Genomic DNA, 21,037 nt, shown 5'->3' with positions numbered 1-21,037 from the left:
GCTACCTGCCACCTCTACACTCTAACCACTAGGCTACCTACCACCTCTACACTCTAACCACTAGGCTACCTGCCACCTCTACACTCTAACCACTAGACTACCTGCCACCTCTACACTCTAACCACTAGGCTACCTGCCACCTCTACACTCTAACCACTAGGCTACCTGCCACCTCTACACTCTAACCACTAGACTACCTGCCACCTCTACACTCTAACCACTAGGCTACCTACCACCTCTACACTCTAACCACTAGACTACCTGCCACCTCTACACTCTAACCACTAGGCTACCTACCACCTCTACACTCTAACCACTAGGCTACCTGCCTCCTCTACACTCTAACCACTAGGCTACCTACCACCTCTACACTCTAACCACTAGGCTACCTGCCTCCTCTACACTCTAACCACTAGGCTACCTACCACCTCTACACTCTAACCACTAGGCTACCTGCCACCTCTACACTCTAACCACTAGGCTACCTACCACCTCTACACTCTAACCACTAGGCTACCTGCCACCTCTACACTCTAACCACTAGACTACCTGCCACCTCTACACTCTAACCACTAGGCTACCTGCCACCTCTACACTCTAACCACTAGGCTACCTGCCACCTCTACACTCTAACCACTAGACTACCTGCCACCTCTACACTCTAACCACTAGGCTACCTACCACCTCTACACTCTAACCACTAGACTACCTGCCACCTCTACACTCTAACCACTAGGCTACCTACCACCTCTACACTCTAACCACTAGGCTACCTGCCGCCTCTACACTCTAACCACTAGGCTACCTGCCACCTCTACACTCTAACCACTAGTCTACCTGCCACCTCTACACTCTAACCACTAGGCTACCTGCTGTCTCTACACTCTAACCACTAGGCTACCTGCCTCCTCTACACTCTAACCACTAGGCTACCTACCACCTCTACACTCTAACCACTAGGCTACCTGCCGCCTCTACACTCTAACCACTAGGCTACCTGCCACCTCTACACTCTAACCACTAGTCTACCTGCCACCTCTACACTCTAACCACTAGGCTACCTGCTGTCTCTACACTCTAACCACTAGGCTACCTGCCACCTCTACACTCTAACCACTAGTCTACCCTACCACCTCTACACTCTAACCACTAGTCTACCCTACCACCTCTACACTCTAACCACTAGGCTACCTGCCACCTCTACACTCTAACCACTAGTCTACCTGCCACCTCTACACTCTAACCACTAGGCTACCTGCTGTCTCTACACTCTAACCACTAGGCTACCTGCCTCCTCTACACTCTAACCACTAGGCTACCTACCACCTCTACACTCTAACCACTAGGCTACCTGCCGCCTCTACACTCTAACCACTAGGCTACCTGCCACCTCTACACTCTAACCACTAGTCTACCTGCCACCTCTACACTCTAACCACTAGGCTACCTGCTGTCTCTACACTCTAACCACTAGGCTACCTGCCACCTCTACACTCTAACCACTAGTCTACCCTACCACCTCTACACTCTAACCACTAGTCTACCCTACCACCTCTACACTCTAACCACTAGTCTACCTGCCCCCGCAGTAGTAGTGAGGTAGTGTTCTTAAAAAAAACAAAGAAAAGATTTCAACAATAAAATGATTTATTATTATTAATATTATTATTATTATTAATATTATTATTATTATTATTTATTAACTTCAAGTGATAAAAGGTAGTTGTCAACAATTAGGAAAAACTTTAAACACAAATTAAATAAATACAATATCTAGACCTACAGTAAGCCACTTTGAGTAACTTTGGTCGTGTTATGATATGAACAAAGGAATCTAGCTTGAGGGCATTTTGTCTGTCCTGCCCTATGGAGAAGAACATGTAATGTCCATGGTCTTTTCATTGCAAAAAGTCCCTGATCTTCTCAAAAAATATATATGTTGGGACGCTTTTACGTCACTGGGAGGAAGGACGTCAACGTTGCACCACAACAACACCTGTAAAGGAGAAAAGCAAATAGACAAATAGACAAATAGACAAGATGATAAAAGCTTACAAAGACATTAATTGACACCCACGTCCAAGCAATAAACTCAAAGTACAAAGACAGACCCTGAAGTGTTGCTTACCTCGATCATCTCCTACTGATGGTTAGAGATGCTGAAAGAAAAAGTCCAGAAAAATAAATATGAATTAATATCCTGTAGCCTGTTGACTGCTACTAAAATGACTAAATGTACACACTTGGTGTGACAGCGTTTTTTGCCGATATGAAACAAACAGACAATCGTAACTGTCAAAAAATCAAGTTCATGATACAAAACCAACTTTTTATAAGAGGTTTTAAAAATAGGTTTTGGTTGACAAAAAAATCATGTCCCACACTAAGGCGTTGTTGACAGAATAGATGGATGTTCAATGCATGATTAATATACAGTTGAAGACGGAACTTTACAAACACCTTAGCCAAATATATTTAAACTTAGTTTTTCACAATTCCTGTCATTTAATCCTAGTAAAAAATCCCTGTGTTGGGTCAGTTAGGATCACCACTTCATTTTAAGAATTTGAAATATCAGAATAATAGTAGAGAGAAATATTTATTTCAGCTTGTATTTCTTTCATCACATTCCCAGTGGGTCAGAAGTTAATACACACTCAATTAGTATTTGGTAGCATTGCCTTTAAATTGTTGAACTTGGGTCAAACTTTCCGGGTAGCCTTCCACAAGCTTCCCACAGTAAGTTAGGTGAATTGTGGCCCATTCCTCCTGACAGAGCTGGTGTAACTGAGTCAGGTTTGAAGGCCTCCTTGCTCGCACATGTTTTTTCAGTTCTACCCACAAATGTTCTATGGGATTGAGGTCAGGGCTTTGTGATGGCCACTTCAATACCTTGACTTTGTTGTCCTTAAGCCATTTTGTCACAAATTTGGAAGTATGCTTGGGGTCATTATCCATTTGGAAGACCCATTTGCGACCAAGATTTAACTTCCTGACTGATGTCTTGAGATGTTTCTTCATTATATCTACGTAATTTTCCTGCCTCAAGATGCCATCTATTTTGTGAAGTGTACCAGTCCCTCCTGCAGCAAAGCACCACCACAACATGATGCTGCCACCCCCGTGCTTCATGGTTGGGATGGTGTTCTTCGACTTGTAAGCCTCCCCCTTTTCCTCCAAACATAACGATGGTCATTGTGGCCAAACAGTTCTATTTTTGTTCTATTTTTGTTTCATCAGAGGACATTTCTCCAAAAAGTACGATATTTGTCCCCATGTGCAGTTGCAAACCATAGTCTGGCTTTTTTAATGGCTGTTTTGGAGCAGTGGCTTCTTCCTTGCTGAGCGGCCTTTCAGGTTATATCGATATGACTCATTTTACTGTGGATATAGATACTTTTGTACCTGTTTCCTCCAGCATCTTCACAAGGTCCTTTGCTGTTGATCTGGGATTGATTTGCGCTTTTCTCAACAAAGTATGTTCATCTCTAGGAGACAGAACACGTCTCCTTCCTGAGTGGTATGACGGCTGCGTGGTCCCATGGTGTTTATACCTGGGTACTATTTTTTTGTACAGATGAACGTGGTACCTTCAGGCGTTTGGAAATTGCTCCCAAGTATGAACCAGACTTGTGTAGGTCTACAATTGTTTTTCTGAGGTCTTGGCTGATTTCTTTTGATTTTCCCTTGATGTCAAGCAAAGAGGCACTGAGTTTGAAGGTAGGCCTTGAAATACATCCACAGGTACACCTCCAATTGACTAAAATGATGTCAATTAGCCTATCAGAATCATTTTCTGGAATTTTCCAATCTGTTTAAAATACACAGTCAACTTAGTGTATGTAAACCTCTGACCCACTGGAATTGTGATACAGTGAATTAGAAGTGAAATAATCTTTCTGTAAACAATTGTTGGAAAAATTACTTGTGTCGTGCTCAGAGTAGATGTCCTAACTGACTTGCCAAAACTATAGTTTGTTAACAAGACATTTGTGGAGTGGTTGAAAAACGAGTTTTAATGACTCCAACCTAAGTGTATGTAAACATCTGACTTCAACTGTAATTCACCAATACATTTCTTGGTACTCCAAAAATGTCTTCTATCAGGTTGTAAATCACGTTAGTGTTTGCTGCCTCCAGCCATTCGGGAAGCACTGTTTCAGTTTCAAAGGATGGAAATTTCACTACAATCAAACTAGGGCGATGAACAAGTCAGTCATAACCAGGCTAATAGGCTAGCGTATCTATTTACGTGGGTCTTTATTTAGCTAGCTAGCTGCTGGTAGGCATGCAATGTGATTGGAGGAGTGGGTGAATTACCAATTTAGTTTTTTCCTCATTTAGTGTTTTAGTGGCTACAGCTAGATGCAGGTGTCATTTGGTTAGCTAGCAAAACATGTACATTTCTTTGCTCACGGTTCGCACAAAATATGCTTTAAAGTACTTGAATTTGGCAATCAAATATTCAAATATAATCAAATCAAATGTTATCAAATCAAAAATATCAAATAGTCAAGTACCTGGATACCTTGAAAATCAGACATTTTCTCAAGTTGGTTCTTGAAAAGTATGTGAATTAAATTGAGGTAACAAAAAAATGATCAAATATGTTGTTATTATGAAACATATATTTGTCTTGCGAATTAAATTCCAGCCAGACTACCAAGTTTTATTTCCTCACGTGTTTGGTTGCCATGTGAGCTCGTTAACCCACACTGCCACTCAGCCAGGCAGGTACAGAACTGACTGATGAGGCGCTGCCAAATGTCACATCAATAGCTAAAATGCCGGGCAAATGTAGATTCAACCCTGCGAAACGCGCGGAATCATGAATGATTCATGAATGCTCGTTAGGTTTGCCTGCTCCAATTGGCCTTCATTCACCACTCTGTCCAGCGGGAAACTCCACCCACGACATAGACCGAGAGGTGAAACAAACTACCTCAGTCCAGACCTACTGTGGCAAGTAGCAGAGAGACGCCGCTGACAATGGGAATTCTTTTAACATCCATCGACTCCTGTTGTGTCAACAGACATCCCCCAAACACCCCCCCCCCTGACTCTCTGAGAATTATTAATTATTAATTAATTAATTAATTAGTTAAAAAAATATGTTGATGTTAAGGAAGGCACGTAAACCCTAATTGCTCCTCTAAGTCACTCAATTTTTTATATTTTTTATAAAATGTAAAATATGTATTGGAGGTGGAGAGTCATCAATCTCTACATGCATGTGTTTATCGTTGATTTATCAAGTTGGTGGGGTAGCTAATTAATTAAGGGTCCCCAAAGATAAGTTTATGTGTAGTGGGGCCCCTCTCTACCACACCTTTTCACATGTTGCAGCAAATCACTACTACTATTTCAGTCAGATGTCTAGCTAGCTATAACTAACTGGCCAGAAGGATAAAATGAAAAGCTAATGTTGAAAGGAGCCTGACCTCAGCAGGAGCAGTTGACTGAAATTAATCTAGCTATAGTCAAAAGATACTATAAGTTCTCATAAAGAAAATACAATGTCTTTATAGAGAGTAGTGAGACAGACAGTGGCGGGTCGGGGTGCAATGAATGAGGCAAAGGAGATACACAGAGAAGGAAAGCAGGGAGAGAGGTTCTACACAGAGAGAGGATCTACACAGAGAGAGAAAGCAGGGAGAGAGGTTCTACACATAGCGAGGATCTACACAGAGAGAGGATGCATTGAAGCAAGCAGGGAGAGAGGTTCTACACAGAGAGAGGACGCATTGAAGCAAGCAGGGAGAGAGGTTCTACACAGAGAGAGGATGCAGGGAGAGAGGTTCTACACAGAGAGAGGATGCATTGAAGCAAGCAGGGAGAGAGGTTCTACACAGAGAGAGGATGCAGGGAGAGAGCAAGCAGGGAGAGAGTTCTACACAGAGGATGCAGGGAGAGAGCAAGCAGGGAGAGAGGTTCTACACAGAGAGAGCAACCAGGGAGAGAGGTTATATACAGAGAGAGAAGGCAGGGAGAGAGGATCTACACAGAGAGAGGATCTACACAGAGAGAGGATCTACACAGAGAGAGCAAGCAGGGAGAGAGGTTCTACACAGAGAGAGCAAGCAGGGAGAGAGATTCTACCCAGAGAGAGCAAGCAGGGAGAGAGGTTCTACACAGAGAGAGGAGGCAGGGAGAGAGGATCTACACAGAGAGAGGAAGCAGGGAGAGGTTCTACACAGCAAGGCTACCAGGCTACTATCTCTCTCTTAACTCAGGCAAAGCTACCAGGCTACTATCTCTCTCTCTCTGCTCAGGCAAGGCCTCCAGCCTGCCATCTCTCTCTCTCTCTGCTCAGGCAAAGCTGCCAGGCTGCTATCTCCTATCTAATTGGGCCCCCTGAGTGCCACAGCTCCCTGACATGGTTCGCACCTCTGACTTATCCTGGACATCTTTAAGGTGGATCTATTCTCCCCTCTTTTCCCGGGCGTTCCTGTACCTTCTGCTCACTCTTGTCTCTTTGTGATTGGCTCAGATCACACGGGAAAGAAATGAACATCTGGCTTGCTGATTCTGTATGTTTTCAATGATTGTCTCTGTTATTTGGGCTCTCTAAGTCAGTGTCTGTTTCCCGTTCTCCTGTCTGCATGAATTGACTGAATTTCTATCACACTGCCCTGCGGGGGGGGGGGGGGGGGGTGAATAATATTTTAGAAAAGTTGTCTTGGGAATATAATTTAACTGTGTGTATAATATTGTGGAGAAATACTTTTATATAATAGAATTTCACTATGTCAATACAATTTCAATCATTTCGATATATCATTGTTGTACTATCGGTCGGTGTACTTTTAATTCTTGTTTTAAAACATCTCGTGGTGTTATGTTTGATAAATTATAGTTATAATTTATTACACTGGTAATAAATGTGTTACTAGCAGTGGGGTGTCTGGAGACATTAGACTGTTCCTCTGTCTCCTCTCTGATCGCGTTACACTGTTCCTCTGTCTCCTCTCTGATCACATTAGACTGTTCCTCTGTCTCCTCTCTGATCACATTAGACTGTTCCTCTGTCTCCTCTCTGATCACATCAGACTGTTCCTCTGACTCTTCTCTGATCACATTAGACTGTTCCTCTGTCTCCTCTCTGATCACATTAGACTGTTCCTCTGTCTCCTCTCTGATCACATCAGACTGTTCCTCTGACTCTTCTCTGATCACATTAGACTGTTCCTCTGTCTCCTCTCTGATCACATTAGACTGTTCCTCTGTCTCCTCTCTGATCACATTAGACTGTTCCTCTGACTCCTCTTCTGATCACATTAGACTGTTCCTCTGTCTCCTCTCTGATCACATTAGACTGTTCCTCTGACTCCTCTCTGATCACATTAGACTGTTCCTCTGACTCCTCTCTGATCACATTAGACTGTTCCTCTGTCTCCTCTCTGATCACATTAGACTGTTCCTCTGTCTCCTCTCTGATCACATTAGACTGTTCCTCTGTCTCCTCTCTGATCACATTAGACTGTTCCTCTGACTCCTCTCTGATCACATTAGACTGTTCCTCTGTCTCCTCTCTGATCACATTAGACTGTGCCTCTGTCTCCTCTCTGATCACATTAGACTGTTCCTCTGTCTCCTCTCTGATCACATTAGACTGTTCCTCTGACTCCTCTCTGATCACATTAGACTGTTCCTCTGTCTCCTCTCTGATCACATTAGACTGTTCCTCTGTCTCCTCTCTGATCACATTAGACTGTTCCTCTGTCTCCTCTCTGATCACATTAGACTGTTCCTCTGTCTCCTCTCTGATCACATTAGACTGTTCCTCTGTCTCCTCTCTGATCACATTAGACTGTTCCTCTGTCTCCTCTCTGATCACATTAGACTGTTCCTCTGACTCTTCTCTGATCACATTAGACTGTTCCTCTGTCTCCTCTCTGATCACATTAGACTGTTCCTCTGTCTCCTCTCTGATCACATTAGACTGTTCCTCTGACTCCTCTTCTGATCACATTAGACTGTTCCTCTGTCTCCTCTCTGATCACATTAGACTGTTCCTCTGACTCCTCTCTGATCACATTAGACTGTTCCTCTGTCTCCTCTCTGATCACATTAGACTGTGCCTCTGTCTCCTCTCTGATCACATTAGACTGTTCCTCTGTCTCCTCTCTGATCACATTAGACTGTTCCTCTGACTCCTCTCTGATCACATTAGACTGTACATCTGTCTCCGCTCTGATCACATTAGACTGTTCCTCTGTCTCCTCTCTGATCACATTAGACTGTTCCTCTGACTCCTCTCTGATCACATTAGACTGTTCCTCTGTCTCCTCTCTGATCAAATTAGACTGTTCCTCTGTCTCCTCTCTGATCACATTAGACTGTTCCTCTGTCTCCTCTCTGATCACATTAGACTGTTCCTCTGACTCCTCTCTGATCACATTAGACTGTTCCTCTGTCTCCTCTCTGATCAAATTAGACTGTTCCTCTGTCTCCTCTCTGATCACATTAGACTGTTCCTCTGTCTCCTCTCTGATCACATTAGACTGTTCCTATGTCTCCTCTCTGATCACATTAGACTGTTCCTCTGTCTCCTCTCTGATCACATTAGACTGTTCCTCTGTCTCCTCTCTGATCACATTAGACTGTTCCTCTGTCTCCTCTCTGATCACATTAGACTGTTCCTCTGTCTCCTCTCTGATCACATTAGACTGTTCCTCTGTCTCCTCTCTTATCACATTAGACTGTTCCTCTGTCTCCTCTCTGATCACATTAGACTGTTCCTCTGTCTCCTCTCTGATCACATTAGACTGTTCCTCTGTCTCCTCTCTGATCACATAAGACTGTTCCTCTGTCTCCTCTCTGATCACACTGCCTGGAAAAATCACGTTTTTAACTATACTGCCCCTTTAAGTAGTGCACTATATAGGGAATAGGGTTCTATAGCTCCTGGTCTAAAGTGGTGCACTATACAGGGAATAGGGTCTATAGGGCCTGGTCTAAAGTAGTGCACTATATAGGGAACAGGGTTCCATTTGGAACGCAGAGACAGTGAGGTAGGTGGGAAAAAGGGCTGTCTTACTCGACCAAACTATAGAGATCCGTCCCAGCCAAGCCAAATCAGCCAGTCAACTCCCAGCCCTCTGTCCCAATCTCATGGCCATGACGGTGTGGTGATTATTATCGATCGGCCAGTCGGCAGCTTAGCCAGCGCAGTGTGCTGATCAACTGATTCAGGAACAGGGCTCAGAGCAGAGCGGGTTGAAGCTGAGGCAGCTAAAATAAGGCCCCATCTTGATTGGGGCTCGAGATGAGATATGAGTGCCCAGATAAATGTAACTGATGATGAGCTGTGAATGGCCAAGCAAGAACCTCTCCTCCTCCTGCCCCGGCCCTTGGTGTAGTGACCACTTACCAGGGCTGGGAGGAAGAGGAGATTGATTAACTGTAACTGGTCCCTATACGGCTCTACTACAGGCCACCATCTTGGATCTGTAGTGACCACTGACCAGGGCTAGGAGGAAGAGGAGATTGATTAACTGTAACTGGTCCCTATACGGCTCTACTACAGGCCACCATCTTGGATCTGTAGTGACCACTGACCAGGGCTAGGAGGAAGAGGAGATTGATTAACTGTAACTGGTCCCTATACGGCTCTACTACAGGCCACCATCTTGGATCTGTAGTGACCACTGACCAGGGCTAGGAGGAAGAGGAGATTGATTAACTGTAACTGGTCCCTATACGGCTCTACTACAGGCCACCATCTTGGATCTGTAGTGACCACTGACCAGGGGTGGGAGGAAGAGGAGATTGATTAACTGTATCTGGTCCCTATACGGCTCTCCTACAGGCCACCATCTTGGATCTGTAGTGACCACTGTCCAGGGCTGGGAGGAAGAGGAGATTGATTAACTGTAACTGGCCCTTATAGCTCTCCTGTGAACGGCCATTTTGGTCCCTCACCGGTCGCAGCAGACCAGTTATTAGTGGGTATACAGGGAATCATTCTCCTGTGCTGTAGTAGTCCTGATGGAGAGGAGAGAGTGGAGGGTGGTTAAAGCATAGGAGAGGAAAGGAGAGAGGTCAGGAGAGTTGAAAGAGAGGAGGACAGGATGGTCAGAGGAGAGGAGGATGTTCAGAGGAGAGGAGGATGTTGAGAGGAGAGGAGGATGTTGAGAGGAGAGGAGGAAGTTGAGAGGAGAGGAGGATGGTCAGAGGAGAGGAGGATGTTGAGAAGAGAGGAGGATGGTCAGAGGAGAGGAGGATGTTGAGAAGAGAGGAGGATGGTCAGAGGAGAGGAGGATGTTGAGAGGAGAGGAGGATGTTGAGAGGAGAGGAGGATGTTGAGAGGAGAGGAGGATGGTTGGAGGAGAGGAGGATGGTCAGAGGAGAGGAGGATGTTGAGAAGAGAGGAGGATGGTCAGAGGAGAAAGAGAGGAGAGATCTCTTATGAATGGTCTCCTTTCCTCTCCTCTCCTCTCCTCTCCTCTCCTCTCCCCTCCTCTCCTCCTCTCCTCTCCTCTCCTCTCCTCTCCTCTCCTCTCCTCTCCTCCTCTCCTCTCCTCTCCTCTCCTCTCCTCTCCTCTCCTCTCCTCTCCCCTCCCCTCCTCTCCTCTCCTCTCCTCTCCTCTCCCCTCCTCTCCTCTCCTCCTCTCCCCTCCCCTCCCCTCCTCTCCTCTCCTCTCCTCTCCCCTCCTCTCCTCTCCTCTCCTCTCCCCTCCCCTCCTCTCCTCTCCTTTCCTCTCCTCTCCTCTCCTCTCCTCTCCTCTCCTCTCCTCTCCTCTCCTCTCCTCTCCTCTCCCCTCCTCTCCTCTCCTCTCCTCTCCTCTCCTCTCCTCTCCTCTCCTCTCCCCTCCCCTCCCCTCCCCTCCCCTCCCCTCCTCTCCTCTCCTCTCCCCTCCCCTCCCCTCCTCTCCTCTCCTCTCCTCTCCTCTCCTCTCCCCTCCTCTCCTCTCCTCTCCTCTCCTCTCCTCTCCAGGTCCCTTGACACATGGGGAAATTAGGTGGTTGGTTCTCAAACGTTTTTTTTCTGTGGCTCACTGATTCCTGATAGAAAGATTTATCAGATTGTCAACGAATGGTGACCGTAAGATCCTGGGCCATTTCGACCCCCTCTCTAACCTAATCAAATCAAATAAAATTGTACTTGTCACATGCTTCGTGAACAATAGGTGAACCCTCTAAAATTATCCAACCGCAATTGTTGCAACCCCTATTACTAGCCTGTTTTAACCTCTCTTTCATATAGTCTGAGATCACTGAAGATTGGAAAGCTGCCGCGGTCAGCCCCCTCTTCAAAAGGGGGAGACACCCTAGACCTAAACTGTTACAGACCTATATCCATCTTACCCTGCCCTGCCTCTAGACCCAAACTGTTATAGACCTATATCCATCCTACCCTGCCCTGCCTCTAGACCCAAACTGTTACAGACCTATATCCATCCTGCCCTGCCTTTCTAAAGTCTTCGAAAGCCAAGTTAACAAACAGATCACCGACCATCTCGAATCCCACCTTACCTTCTCCGCTATGCAATCTGGTTTCCGAGCTGGTCATGGGTGCACCTCAGCCACGCTCAAGGTCCTAAACGACATCATAACCGCCATCAATAAAAGACAATACTGTGCAGCCGTATTCGTCGACCTGATTGACTCTGTCAATCACCACATTCATATCGGCAGACTCAACAGCCTTGGTTTCTCAAATGATTGCCTTCCCTGGTTCACCAACTACTTCCCAGACAGAGTTCAGTGTATCAAATCGGAGGGTCTGTTGTCCGGACCTCTGGCAGTCTCTATGGGGGTGCCACAGGGTTCAATTCTCGGGCCGACTCTCTTCTCTGTACACATCAATGATGTCGCTCTTGCTGCTGGTGTCTCTGATCCACCTCTTTATTGTTATACAGCTGTCAATTCATTGGTCCTTAAATGGAAATGATATCCTTTCAATGTTTCACATTTGTTTTGGTCTTTATTGCTAACAAACAAGTTCCTTGCCGTCATCTCTCCCTTCCACTGGCCTCTTCCATTTTAGTTGTAATGCTGCAATCAGTTGGTTTGAATTTGGAAAAGAGCATTTACTGTATTTTTGTTAGCGGCATATGTGACAACTCACCCAGTCTTATTAGTGATATCATTAACAAACGTTAAACCGTTTTTAAACATTGCATCCAAAAATAATGGGGTTTAAATTATTTTTTTTTTAAATCAATTAGTATATTTGAGTTTAAACATAATATTTGTTCTGTATTTTCTGGTGGATTAAAAACTGAAATTGCAACCAGCTTTCTATGGCTTGTTTTGAAAACAGTGATATTTTGGAGATTTCGTTGTCAAATAACCCAGAGTGAGACATAGGACAAAAGGAAAGCCATTCTTACTCATCTGCTGGATTTAAATATAACTGTTGTATGACTGAAGTCTTTAGTGAGAGGGTCAACGATTTAAATTTAATACTTTTAACCCTCTGAGTTCGTGTTCCTTGTATGAATTGACTTGTTTCATTTTGTCGGGCTTGCTGCTCCAAATAAAGTGGAATATGTTTTGCTCATGTAATTTAAAAAACTATTTTTTACAGTGTAGGCAGGACCATCAGTAAATAGGGAACCTGGGATATGACTAATAATTAATCAGGGTGATTTTTTTCACAAATAGACAAGTATTTACCTTTCTCTGGTTGCAAGATCTAATCTATTTTTACTGACCTTCTATTAAAACACATTGTGGGCCTCCCGAGTGGCCAGCGGTCTACGTCACTGCATCGCAGTGCTAGAGGAGTCACTACAGACCCGGGTTCGATCTTTCCATGACATAGACTGACTTGCTTTTTCCATGACATAGACTGACCTGCTCTTTCCATGACATAGACTGACCACCTCTATCCATGACAGACTGACCAGGTGAATCCAGGTGAAAGATATGATCTCTTATTGATGTCACCTGTTAAATCCACTTCAATCAGTGTAGATGAAGGAGACAATTGAGGAAACCCTGAGACAATTGAGACATGGATTGTCTTTGTGTGTCATTCAGAGGGTGAATAAGGGCAGGATGAAAATATTTAAGTGCCTTTGAACTGGGTATGGTAGTAGATGCCAGGCGCACCGGTTTGTGTGAAGAACTGCAACGCTGCTGGCATGGTCCACCACCCAAAGCACATCCCAACAACTGTGGGAAGCATTGGAGTCAACATGTAGAGGCCAAGCGTCTGACGAAATGAGGCTATTCTGAGGGCAAAAGGGGGAGGGAGGAGCCTCAGGCCCCTCCCCCACCACGACCAGATATCTACAACACACTGTGTGCCCCCAGGCCCCTACTCCACCACTACCACATATCTACAACACACTGTGTGGCCTCAGGCCCCTACTCCACCACTACCACATATCTACAACCCAAAGTGTGGAATCAGGCCCCTCCTCCACCACTACCACATATCTACAACACACTGTGTGGCCTCAGGCCCCTCCTCCACCACTACCACATATCTACAACCCAAAGTGTGGAATCAGGCCCCTCCTCCACCACTACCACATATCTACAACACACTGTGTGTCCTCAGGCCCTCCTCCACCACTACCACATATCTACAACACACTGTGTGTCCTCAGGCCCCTCCTCCACCACTACCACATATCTACAACACACTGTGTGTCCTCAGGCCCTCCTCCACCACTACCACATATCTACAACACACTATGTGTCCTCAGGCTCCTCCTCCACCACTACCACATATCTACAACACACTGTGTGGCCTCAGGCCCCTCCTCCACCACTACCACATATATACAGTACTAAATCTATGTATTAGGAAGGTGTTCCTAATGTTTGATTAACACAGTGTATTTTTGTATTATAGTTGATTATGTCTCAGGTAAAGGTGGTCTACTACACAGCAGGTGAGCAGCTGAGCAGGGTGAGCAGGACGAGCAGGTAGGCAGGGTGAGCAGGACGAGCAGGTGAGCAGGATGAGCAGGACGAGCAGGTGAGCAGGGTGAGCAGCTGAGCAGGGTGAGCAGGGCGAGCAGGTGAGCAGGGTGAGCAGGTGAGCAGCTGAGCAGGGTGAGCAGGACGAGCAGGTGAGCAGGTGAGCAGGACGAGCAGGTGAGTAGATGAGCAGGTGAGCAAGGTGAGCAGGTGAGCAGGACGAGCAGGTGAGCAGGTGATCAGGTGAACAGGGTGAGCAGGACAAGCAGGTGATCAGGTGAGCAGGTGATCAGGTGAACAGGGTGAGTAGGACGAGCAGGTGATCAGGTGAGCAGGGTGGGCAGGACGAGCAGGTGAGCAGGTGAGCAGGATGAGCAGGACGAGCAGGTTATCAGGTGAGCAGGATGAGCAGGACGAGCAGGTTATCAGGTGAGCATGTGATCAGGGTCTCTCTGACTATAGTGTGTTTAATGTTATAGGTCTCAGTAGGTCTCAGTCATCTGCAGTGGCAGTGTGTAGATATGTGTGTTCTACCGTGTACTCTGTCGACCAGCTGACTGACCCAGGGGCATGACAGAGGAGAGAGCAGTGTTATCCTGTCAAGTTGTTGTTGTGCACCCTGGGTAACCTGTTGACGGTCGTAACAATCAAATAGTAGTTTTCTCCTCCCTCAACAACACATTTCAGAAAACACCTGCTGCCCAGTCAGATGTTACGAAATGGGGAAAAGTGTGTTTGACTCGGGAGAAATTCAATATGCTGGGAGGCTCAGTAAAGCAGCTGAATAATTATAGACAAAGTGTGTGTGTGTTTGTGTGTTGTGTGTGTTGTGTGAGTGTGTGTTGTGTGTGTTGTGTGTTGTGTGTGTTGTGTGTTGTGTGTGTTGTGTGAGTGTGTGTGTTGTGTGTGTGTGTCTGTGTGTTGTGTGTTGTGTGTGTTGTGTGAGTGTGTGTGTTATGTGTGTTTGTGTGTGTGTTGTGTGTGTGTGTTGTGTGTGTTGTGTGTGTGTGTGTTGTGTGTGTTGTGTGTGTGTGTGTGTGTTTGTGTGTGTGTGTGTGTGTGTGTGTGTGTGTGTGTGTGTGTGTGTGTGTGTGTGTGTGTGTGTGTGTGTGTGTAGCTGGATGAGAGCGGACACACACACACACAGACACCAGTAAACGGGTGCCTGTCTACTTCTGGACCTCTGTCGTTGACAGACTCTATCGCCTCGCAGATGAATCCTTGTCGACATTGAAGCCTCAAACTCACAGCCTTTTTGGATTGCTGTCACATGACCTGAAGTAATCCCTTCTGTATCACACACAACACACTCACACTCAACACACACACTCACACTTAACACACACAACACACACAACACACACAACACACTCAAACTCAACACACACACTCACACTTAACACACAACACACTCACACTTAACACACACAACACACACAACACACACAACACACTCACACTCAACACACACACTCACACGTAACACACACAACACACACACACAACACACTCAACACACACACAACACTCAACACACACTCAACACACTCAACACACACAACACACTCAACACACCAACACACTCAACACACTCACACTTAACACACACACAACACACTCACACTCAACACACACTCAACACACTCAACACACACAACACACTCAACACACTCACACTTAACACACACACAACACACTCAACACACACACTCACACTTAACACACACACAACACACTCAACACACACACTCACACTAAACACACACACAGCACTCAACACACACTCAACACACACAACACACACACCACACTCAACACACTCAACACACTCAACACACACAACACTCAACACACTCACACTTAACACACACACAACACACTCAACACACACAACACACACACTCACACTTAACAAACACACAACACACTCAACACACACAATCTGGACCATCTATTTCTGAAACTGTCCGCCGCCATTGTCGCAACCCCTATTACCAGCCTGTTCAACCTCTCTTTCATATCGTCTGAGATCCCCAAGGATTGGAAAGCTGCCGCGGTCATCCCCCTCTTCAAAGGGGGAGACACTCTAGACCCAAACTGTTACAGACCTATATCCATCCTGCCCTGCCTATCTAAGGTCTTCGAAAGCCAAGTCAACAAACAGATCACTGACCATCTCGAATCCCACCTTACCTTCTCCACTGTGCAATCTGGTTTCCGAGCTGGTCATGGGAGCACCTCAACCACGGTCATGTGGACATCAACCACGGTCATATGTGGACATCTGTAAGTACCTAGGTGTCTGGCTAGACTGTAAACTCTCCTTCCAGACTCATGTCTGTCTGTCTGTCTGTCTGTCTGTCTGTCTGTCTGTCTGTCTGTCTGTCTGTCTGAGTGTCTGTCTGAGTGTCTGTCTGTCTGTGTGTGTGTGTGTGTGTGAGTGTGTGTCTCTGTGTGTGTCTCTGTGTGTGTCTGTGTGTGTGTGTGTGTGTCTGTGTGTGTGTCTGTGTGCGTGTTTGTCACATCAAGGTCTCTGTGATGAGTAATTATCTCCAACCCATCATTTCAGACCAAGAGAACCTGCAAAAAGAGAGAAATCTCTCTATCCATTCTATTGAGTTCTCCATCCATTTCTCTCTTTCATTTTCTCTCCATCCATTTCTCTCTCCCTCTTTCTCTCACTCCATCAATTTTCCTTTAAAAATTATCAGGTTTGTTCTCAGCAGTGGCACACAGCAGTGGTCAGTCTCTCCCTGGCTCTCTCTCTCTCTCTCTCTCTCCATTTCTCTGTCTGTCCCTCTCACTCCCTGTCTGTCTCTCTCCCTCTTCCTCTCTCCCTCTCCCTGTCTCTCTCCCTGTCTCTCTCTCTCTGTCTCTCTTCCTGTCTCTCTCTCCCTCTCCCTCTCTCCCCGTCTCTCTCTCCCTGTCTCTCTCCCTGTCTCTCTCTCCCTGTCTCTATCTGTGTCTCTCTCCCTCTCCCTCTCCCTCTCCCTCTCTCTCTCTCTCCCTGTCTCTCTCTCTCTCCCTCCCTGTCTCTCTCTCTCTCCCTCCCTGTCTCTCTCTCTCCCTGTCTCTCTCTCTCCCTGTCTCTCTCTCCCTGTCTCTCTCTCCCTGTCTCTCTCTCTCTCTCTCTCTCTCTCTCTCTCTCTCTCTCTCTCTCCCTGTCTCTCTTTCTCCCTGACTCTCTCTCTCTCTCGCTCTCTCTCTCTCTCTCTCTCTCTCTCTCACTCCCTGTCTCTCTCTCTCTATTTTTCACTCACACCCTGAGATTTATGGTCTTGCAGAAACATTGATTTTGCTGCAGCATCACAGCGCTCAACATTTCTGATTGTTCTCATGGCGAGGAGCACACTGAATCCACAATGCAGGACATGCTGTGTGTGTGTGTGTGTGTGTGTGTGTGTGTGTGTGTGTGTGTGTGTGTGTGTGTGTGTGTGTGTGTGTGTGTGTGTGTGTGTGTGTGTGTGTGTGTGTGTGTGTGTTTGTGTGTGTGAATGAGTGTGTGGTGGTGGTGGGGTGGGGGGGGGGGACCCCACCGCCCACCGCCCCTGAGCAATAACCCTAGAAATGCCTTGAGAAATATGCAAATCATTGATTAGTTTGCATTGTGCTGCTACCTTGAAAGGACTCTGAGTTGATCTCTCATTGTCCAGACAGAGAATGTAAAAACACACATGTATATATATATATATATAGGAGAGGTTATGTAGGACAGAGAATAGAGAGAGGGGAGAGAGGAGAGGAGAGAGGGGATAGAGGAGAGAAGAGAGGGGAGAGAGGAGAGGAGAGAGAGGATAGGAGAGAGGAGAGAGGGGATAGAGGAGAGAAGAGAGGAGAGAGAGGAGAGGAGAGAGGGGATAGAGGAGAGAGGAGAGAGGGGATAGAGGAGAGAGGAGATAGAAGAGAGGAGAGGATAGAGGGGATAGAGGAGAGAGGAGAGGAGAGAGGGGAGAGAGGAGAGAGAGGATAGGAGAGAGAGGAGAGAGGGTGTAGAAGAGAGAGGATAGGAGAGAGGGGATAGAGGAGAGAGGGAATAGAAGAGAGAGGATAGGAGAGAGGGGATAGAGGAGAGAGGGGATGAGAGAGGGGATAGAGGAGAGAGGAGAGGAGAGAGAGGATAGGAGGGAGGGGATCGGAGAGAGAGGATATGAGAGAGGGGATAGAAGAGAGAAGATAGGAGAGAGAAGATAGGAGAGAGAGGATAGGAGAGAGAGGATAGGAGAGAGGGGAGAGAGGAGAGAGGGGGTAGAAGAGAGAGGATAGGAGAGAGAGGATTGGAGAGAGACAGAAATCTTGCTTGTTTGTAGGTGACCAAATACTTATTTTCCACCATAATACGCAAATAAATTCATTAAAAATCCTACAATGTGATTTTCTGTATTTTCTTTTCTCATTTTGTCTGTCATAGCTGAAGTGTACCTATGATGCAAATTACAGGCCTCTCTCATCTTTTTAAGTGGGAGAACTACTTTTTTGCCCCACTGTACCTGTTGAAAACTTTAATCCGTAACTTTTAGATTACCCAAATTTAGTAACGTAATCTTTACTCTACTTTTGGATGCCTTTCTCACCTCTTGTGACTCCCCATCCCGCATGAGGGAGCGTAATCATCGACTGACACTAATTAGCATAACGCAACGGACATAAATATTCCTAGAAAATATTCCTATTCATGAAAATCACAAGTGAAATATATTCAGACACAGCTTAGCCTTTTGTTAATCACCCTGTCATCTCAGACTTTCAAAATATGCTTTACAGCCAAAGCTAGACAAGCATTTGTGTAAGTTTATCGATAGCCTAGCATAGCATTTTGTCCAGCTTGGTCACGGAAATGAGAAAAGCAATCAAATTAAATCGTTTACCTTTGATGAGCTTCGGATGTTTTCATTCACGAGACTCCCAGTTAGATAGCCAATGTTCATTTTTTCCATATTATTTTAGTAGGTCGAAATTGTTCTACACGTTTGGCTGAGAAATCGACCGGAAATTACGGTCACGAAAACACCGAAAAATATTCCAAATTAGCTCCATAATATCGACAGAAACATGGCAAACGTTGTTTATAATCAATCTTCAAGGTGTTTTTCAAATATCTTTTCGATAATATAAACACCGGGACAATTACTTTTTCAGTAGGACCGATTGGAATAATGGCTACCTCTGTATTTTACGCGAGAGTCACTCTGAGAGCATCAGGTGACCACTTACACAATGTAGCCGCTTACGGGTATTCTTCAACATAAATGCGTAAAACTACGTCACAATGCTGTAGACACCTTGGGGAATACGGAGAAAAAGTAATCTGGTTGATAGCCCATTCACTGCTCAATAGGAACGCAGAGCTTTCAAAACATGAGTCACTTCCGGATTGGATTTTTCTCAGGCTTTCGCCTGCAATATCAGTTCCGTTATACTCACAGACAATATTTTTACCGTTTTGGAAACTTTAGAGTGTTTTCTATCCTAAGCTGTCAATTATATGCATATTCTAGCATCTTGTCCTAACAAAATATCCCGTTTACTTTGGGTACGTTATTTAAAAAAAAATGAAAATACTGCCCCCTAGTCACAAAAGGCGACATCTTCCTTCCTGTTCTCTCCTCTCTTGTAAATAATTTACTTCCTTACCCTGTCCACTCTGTTTCAGACCTTGTCCTGAATCAGGGGATGAGATACGTCTGAGTGTTTTGGTGATTCATGTATTGCTACACGCCACAGGATAGCCTGTGTCTGGGCATGTGCTTGTGTCTGGGTTTGGCACACACAGGAGAGGTAAAGATAATTCACTCAATTATATCTTACCTTTCTGTGCTAAGACGTGTAGCATATTGTATGCAGTGTTATGTTGTGTAGCGTGTTGTATGTAATGTGTTGTATGTAGTATGTTGTGTTTAATAAAACATGTAGTGTGTTGTATGTAGTGGTGTTTTTTTTATTTTACCTGTAGTGTGTTGTATGCAGTGGTGTTTTTTTTATTTTACCTGTAGTGTGTTGTATGCAGTGTTTAAAGTAGCATGTTGTATGTAGTGGTGTTTTTTTTAAATTATTTTACCTTTATTTAACCAGGCAAGTCAGTTAAGAACAAATTCTTATTTTCAATGACGGCCTGGGAACAGTGGGTTAACTGCCTGTTCAGGGGCAGAACGACAGATTTGTACCTTGTCAGCTCAGGGGTTTGAACTTGCAACCTTTCCGTTACTAGTCCAACGCTCTAACCACTAGGCTACCCTGCCGCCCCGTATGTTATGTAGCGTGTTGTATGTAGCGTGTGGTATGCTGTGTTTTATGTAACATGTTTTATGTATGTAGTATGTTGTATGTAGTGTGTTGTATGCAGTGTTAAATGTAGTGTGTTGTATGCAGTGTTTTATGTATCATATTGGATCTAGCGTGTTGAATGTAGTGTTGTACATAGCATGTTGTAAGTAGCATGTTGCATGTAGCATGTTGTATGTAACATGTTGTGTTTAATGATTTGTTGCGTGTTGTATCTAGTGTTTTATGTAGCATGTTGGATCTAGCGTGTTTAATGTAGTGTTGTACATAGCATGTTGTAAGTAGAATGTTGTATGTAGCATGTTGTATGTAGCATGTTGTGTTTAATGATTTGTTGCGTGTTGTATGTAGTGTTTTATGTAGCATGTTGTATATAGTGTTTTATATTATGTAGTGTGTTGTTTTCAGTTGTTTTCGTAGCGTGTTGTATGTAGCATGTTCTATGTGGTGTGTTGTATTTAGCCTATTGTATGCAGTGTTTTAATGTTGTGTAGCATGTTGTATGCAGTGTTTAATGTTGCATGTTTTATGTATGTAGTATGTTGTATGTAGTGTGTTGTATGCAGTGTTTAATGTAGTGTGTTGTATGCAGTGTTTAATGTAGTGTGTTGTATGCAGTGTTTAACGTAGTGTGTTGTATGCAGTGTTTAATGTAGCATGTTGTATGTAGCGTGTTGTATGTAGTGATTCATGTTATGTTGCGTGTTGTATGTAACGTGTGGTATGCAGTGTTTTATGTAGCATGTTTTATGTATGTAGTATGATGTATGTAGTGTGTTGTATGTGTTGTATGCAGTGTTTAATGTAGTGTGTTGTATGCCGTGTTTAATGTAGTGTGTTGTATGCAGTGTTTAATATAGTGTGTTGTATGCAGTGT

At 45.0% G+C, this 21,037-nt stretch overlaps 1 long non-coding RNA gene across 1 annotated transcript in view; it reads right to left on the bottom strand.

The window, feature by feature from the left end:
• Positions 1–438: 438 nt before the first annotated feature.
• LOC139422672 (uncharacterized) overlaps positions 439–21,037 on the bottom strand; it is a 1,300,889-nt gene continuing 1,280,290 nt past the window's right edge. Inside the window, exon 3 of the long non-coding RNA XR_011635740.1 lies at positions 439–492. This is a non-coding gene — a long non-coding RNA (uncharacterized lncRNA). The remainder of the gene's footprint in view (positions 493–21,037) is intronic.

Source organism: Oncorhynchus clarkii, chromosome 12 (genome assembly GCF_045791955.1).
Source record: "Oncorhynchus clarkii lewisi isolate Uvic-CL-2024 chromosome 12, UVic_Ocla_1.0, whole genome shotgun sequence".
NCBI lineage: Eukaryota > Metazoa > Chordata > Actinopteri > Salmoniformes > Salmonidae > Oncorhynchus > Oncorhynchus clarkii.
The sequence above is the reverse complement of the archived record's forward strand: the minus strand, read 5'-3'. Positions and strand labels throughout refer to the sequence as shown.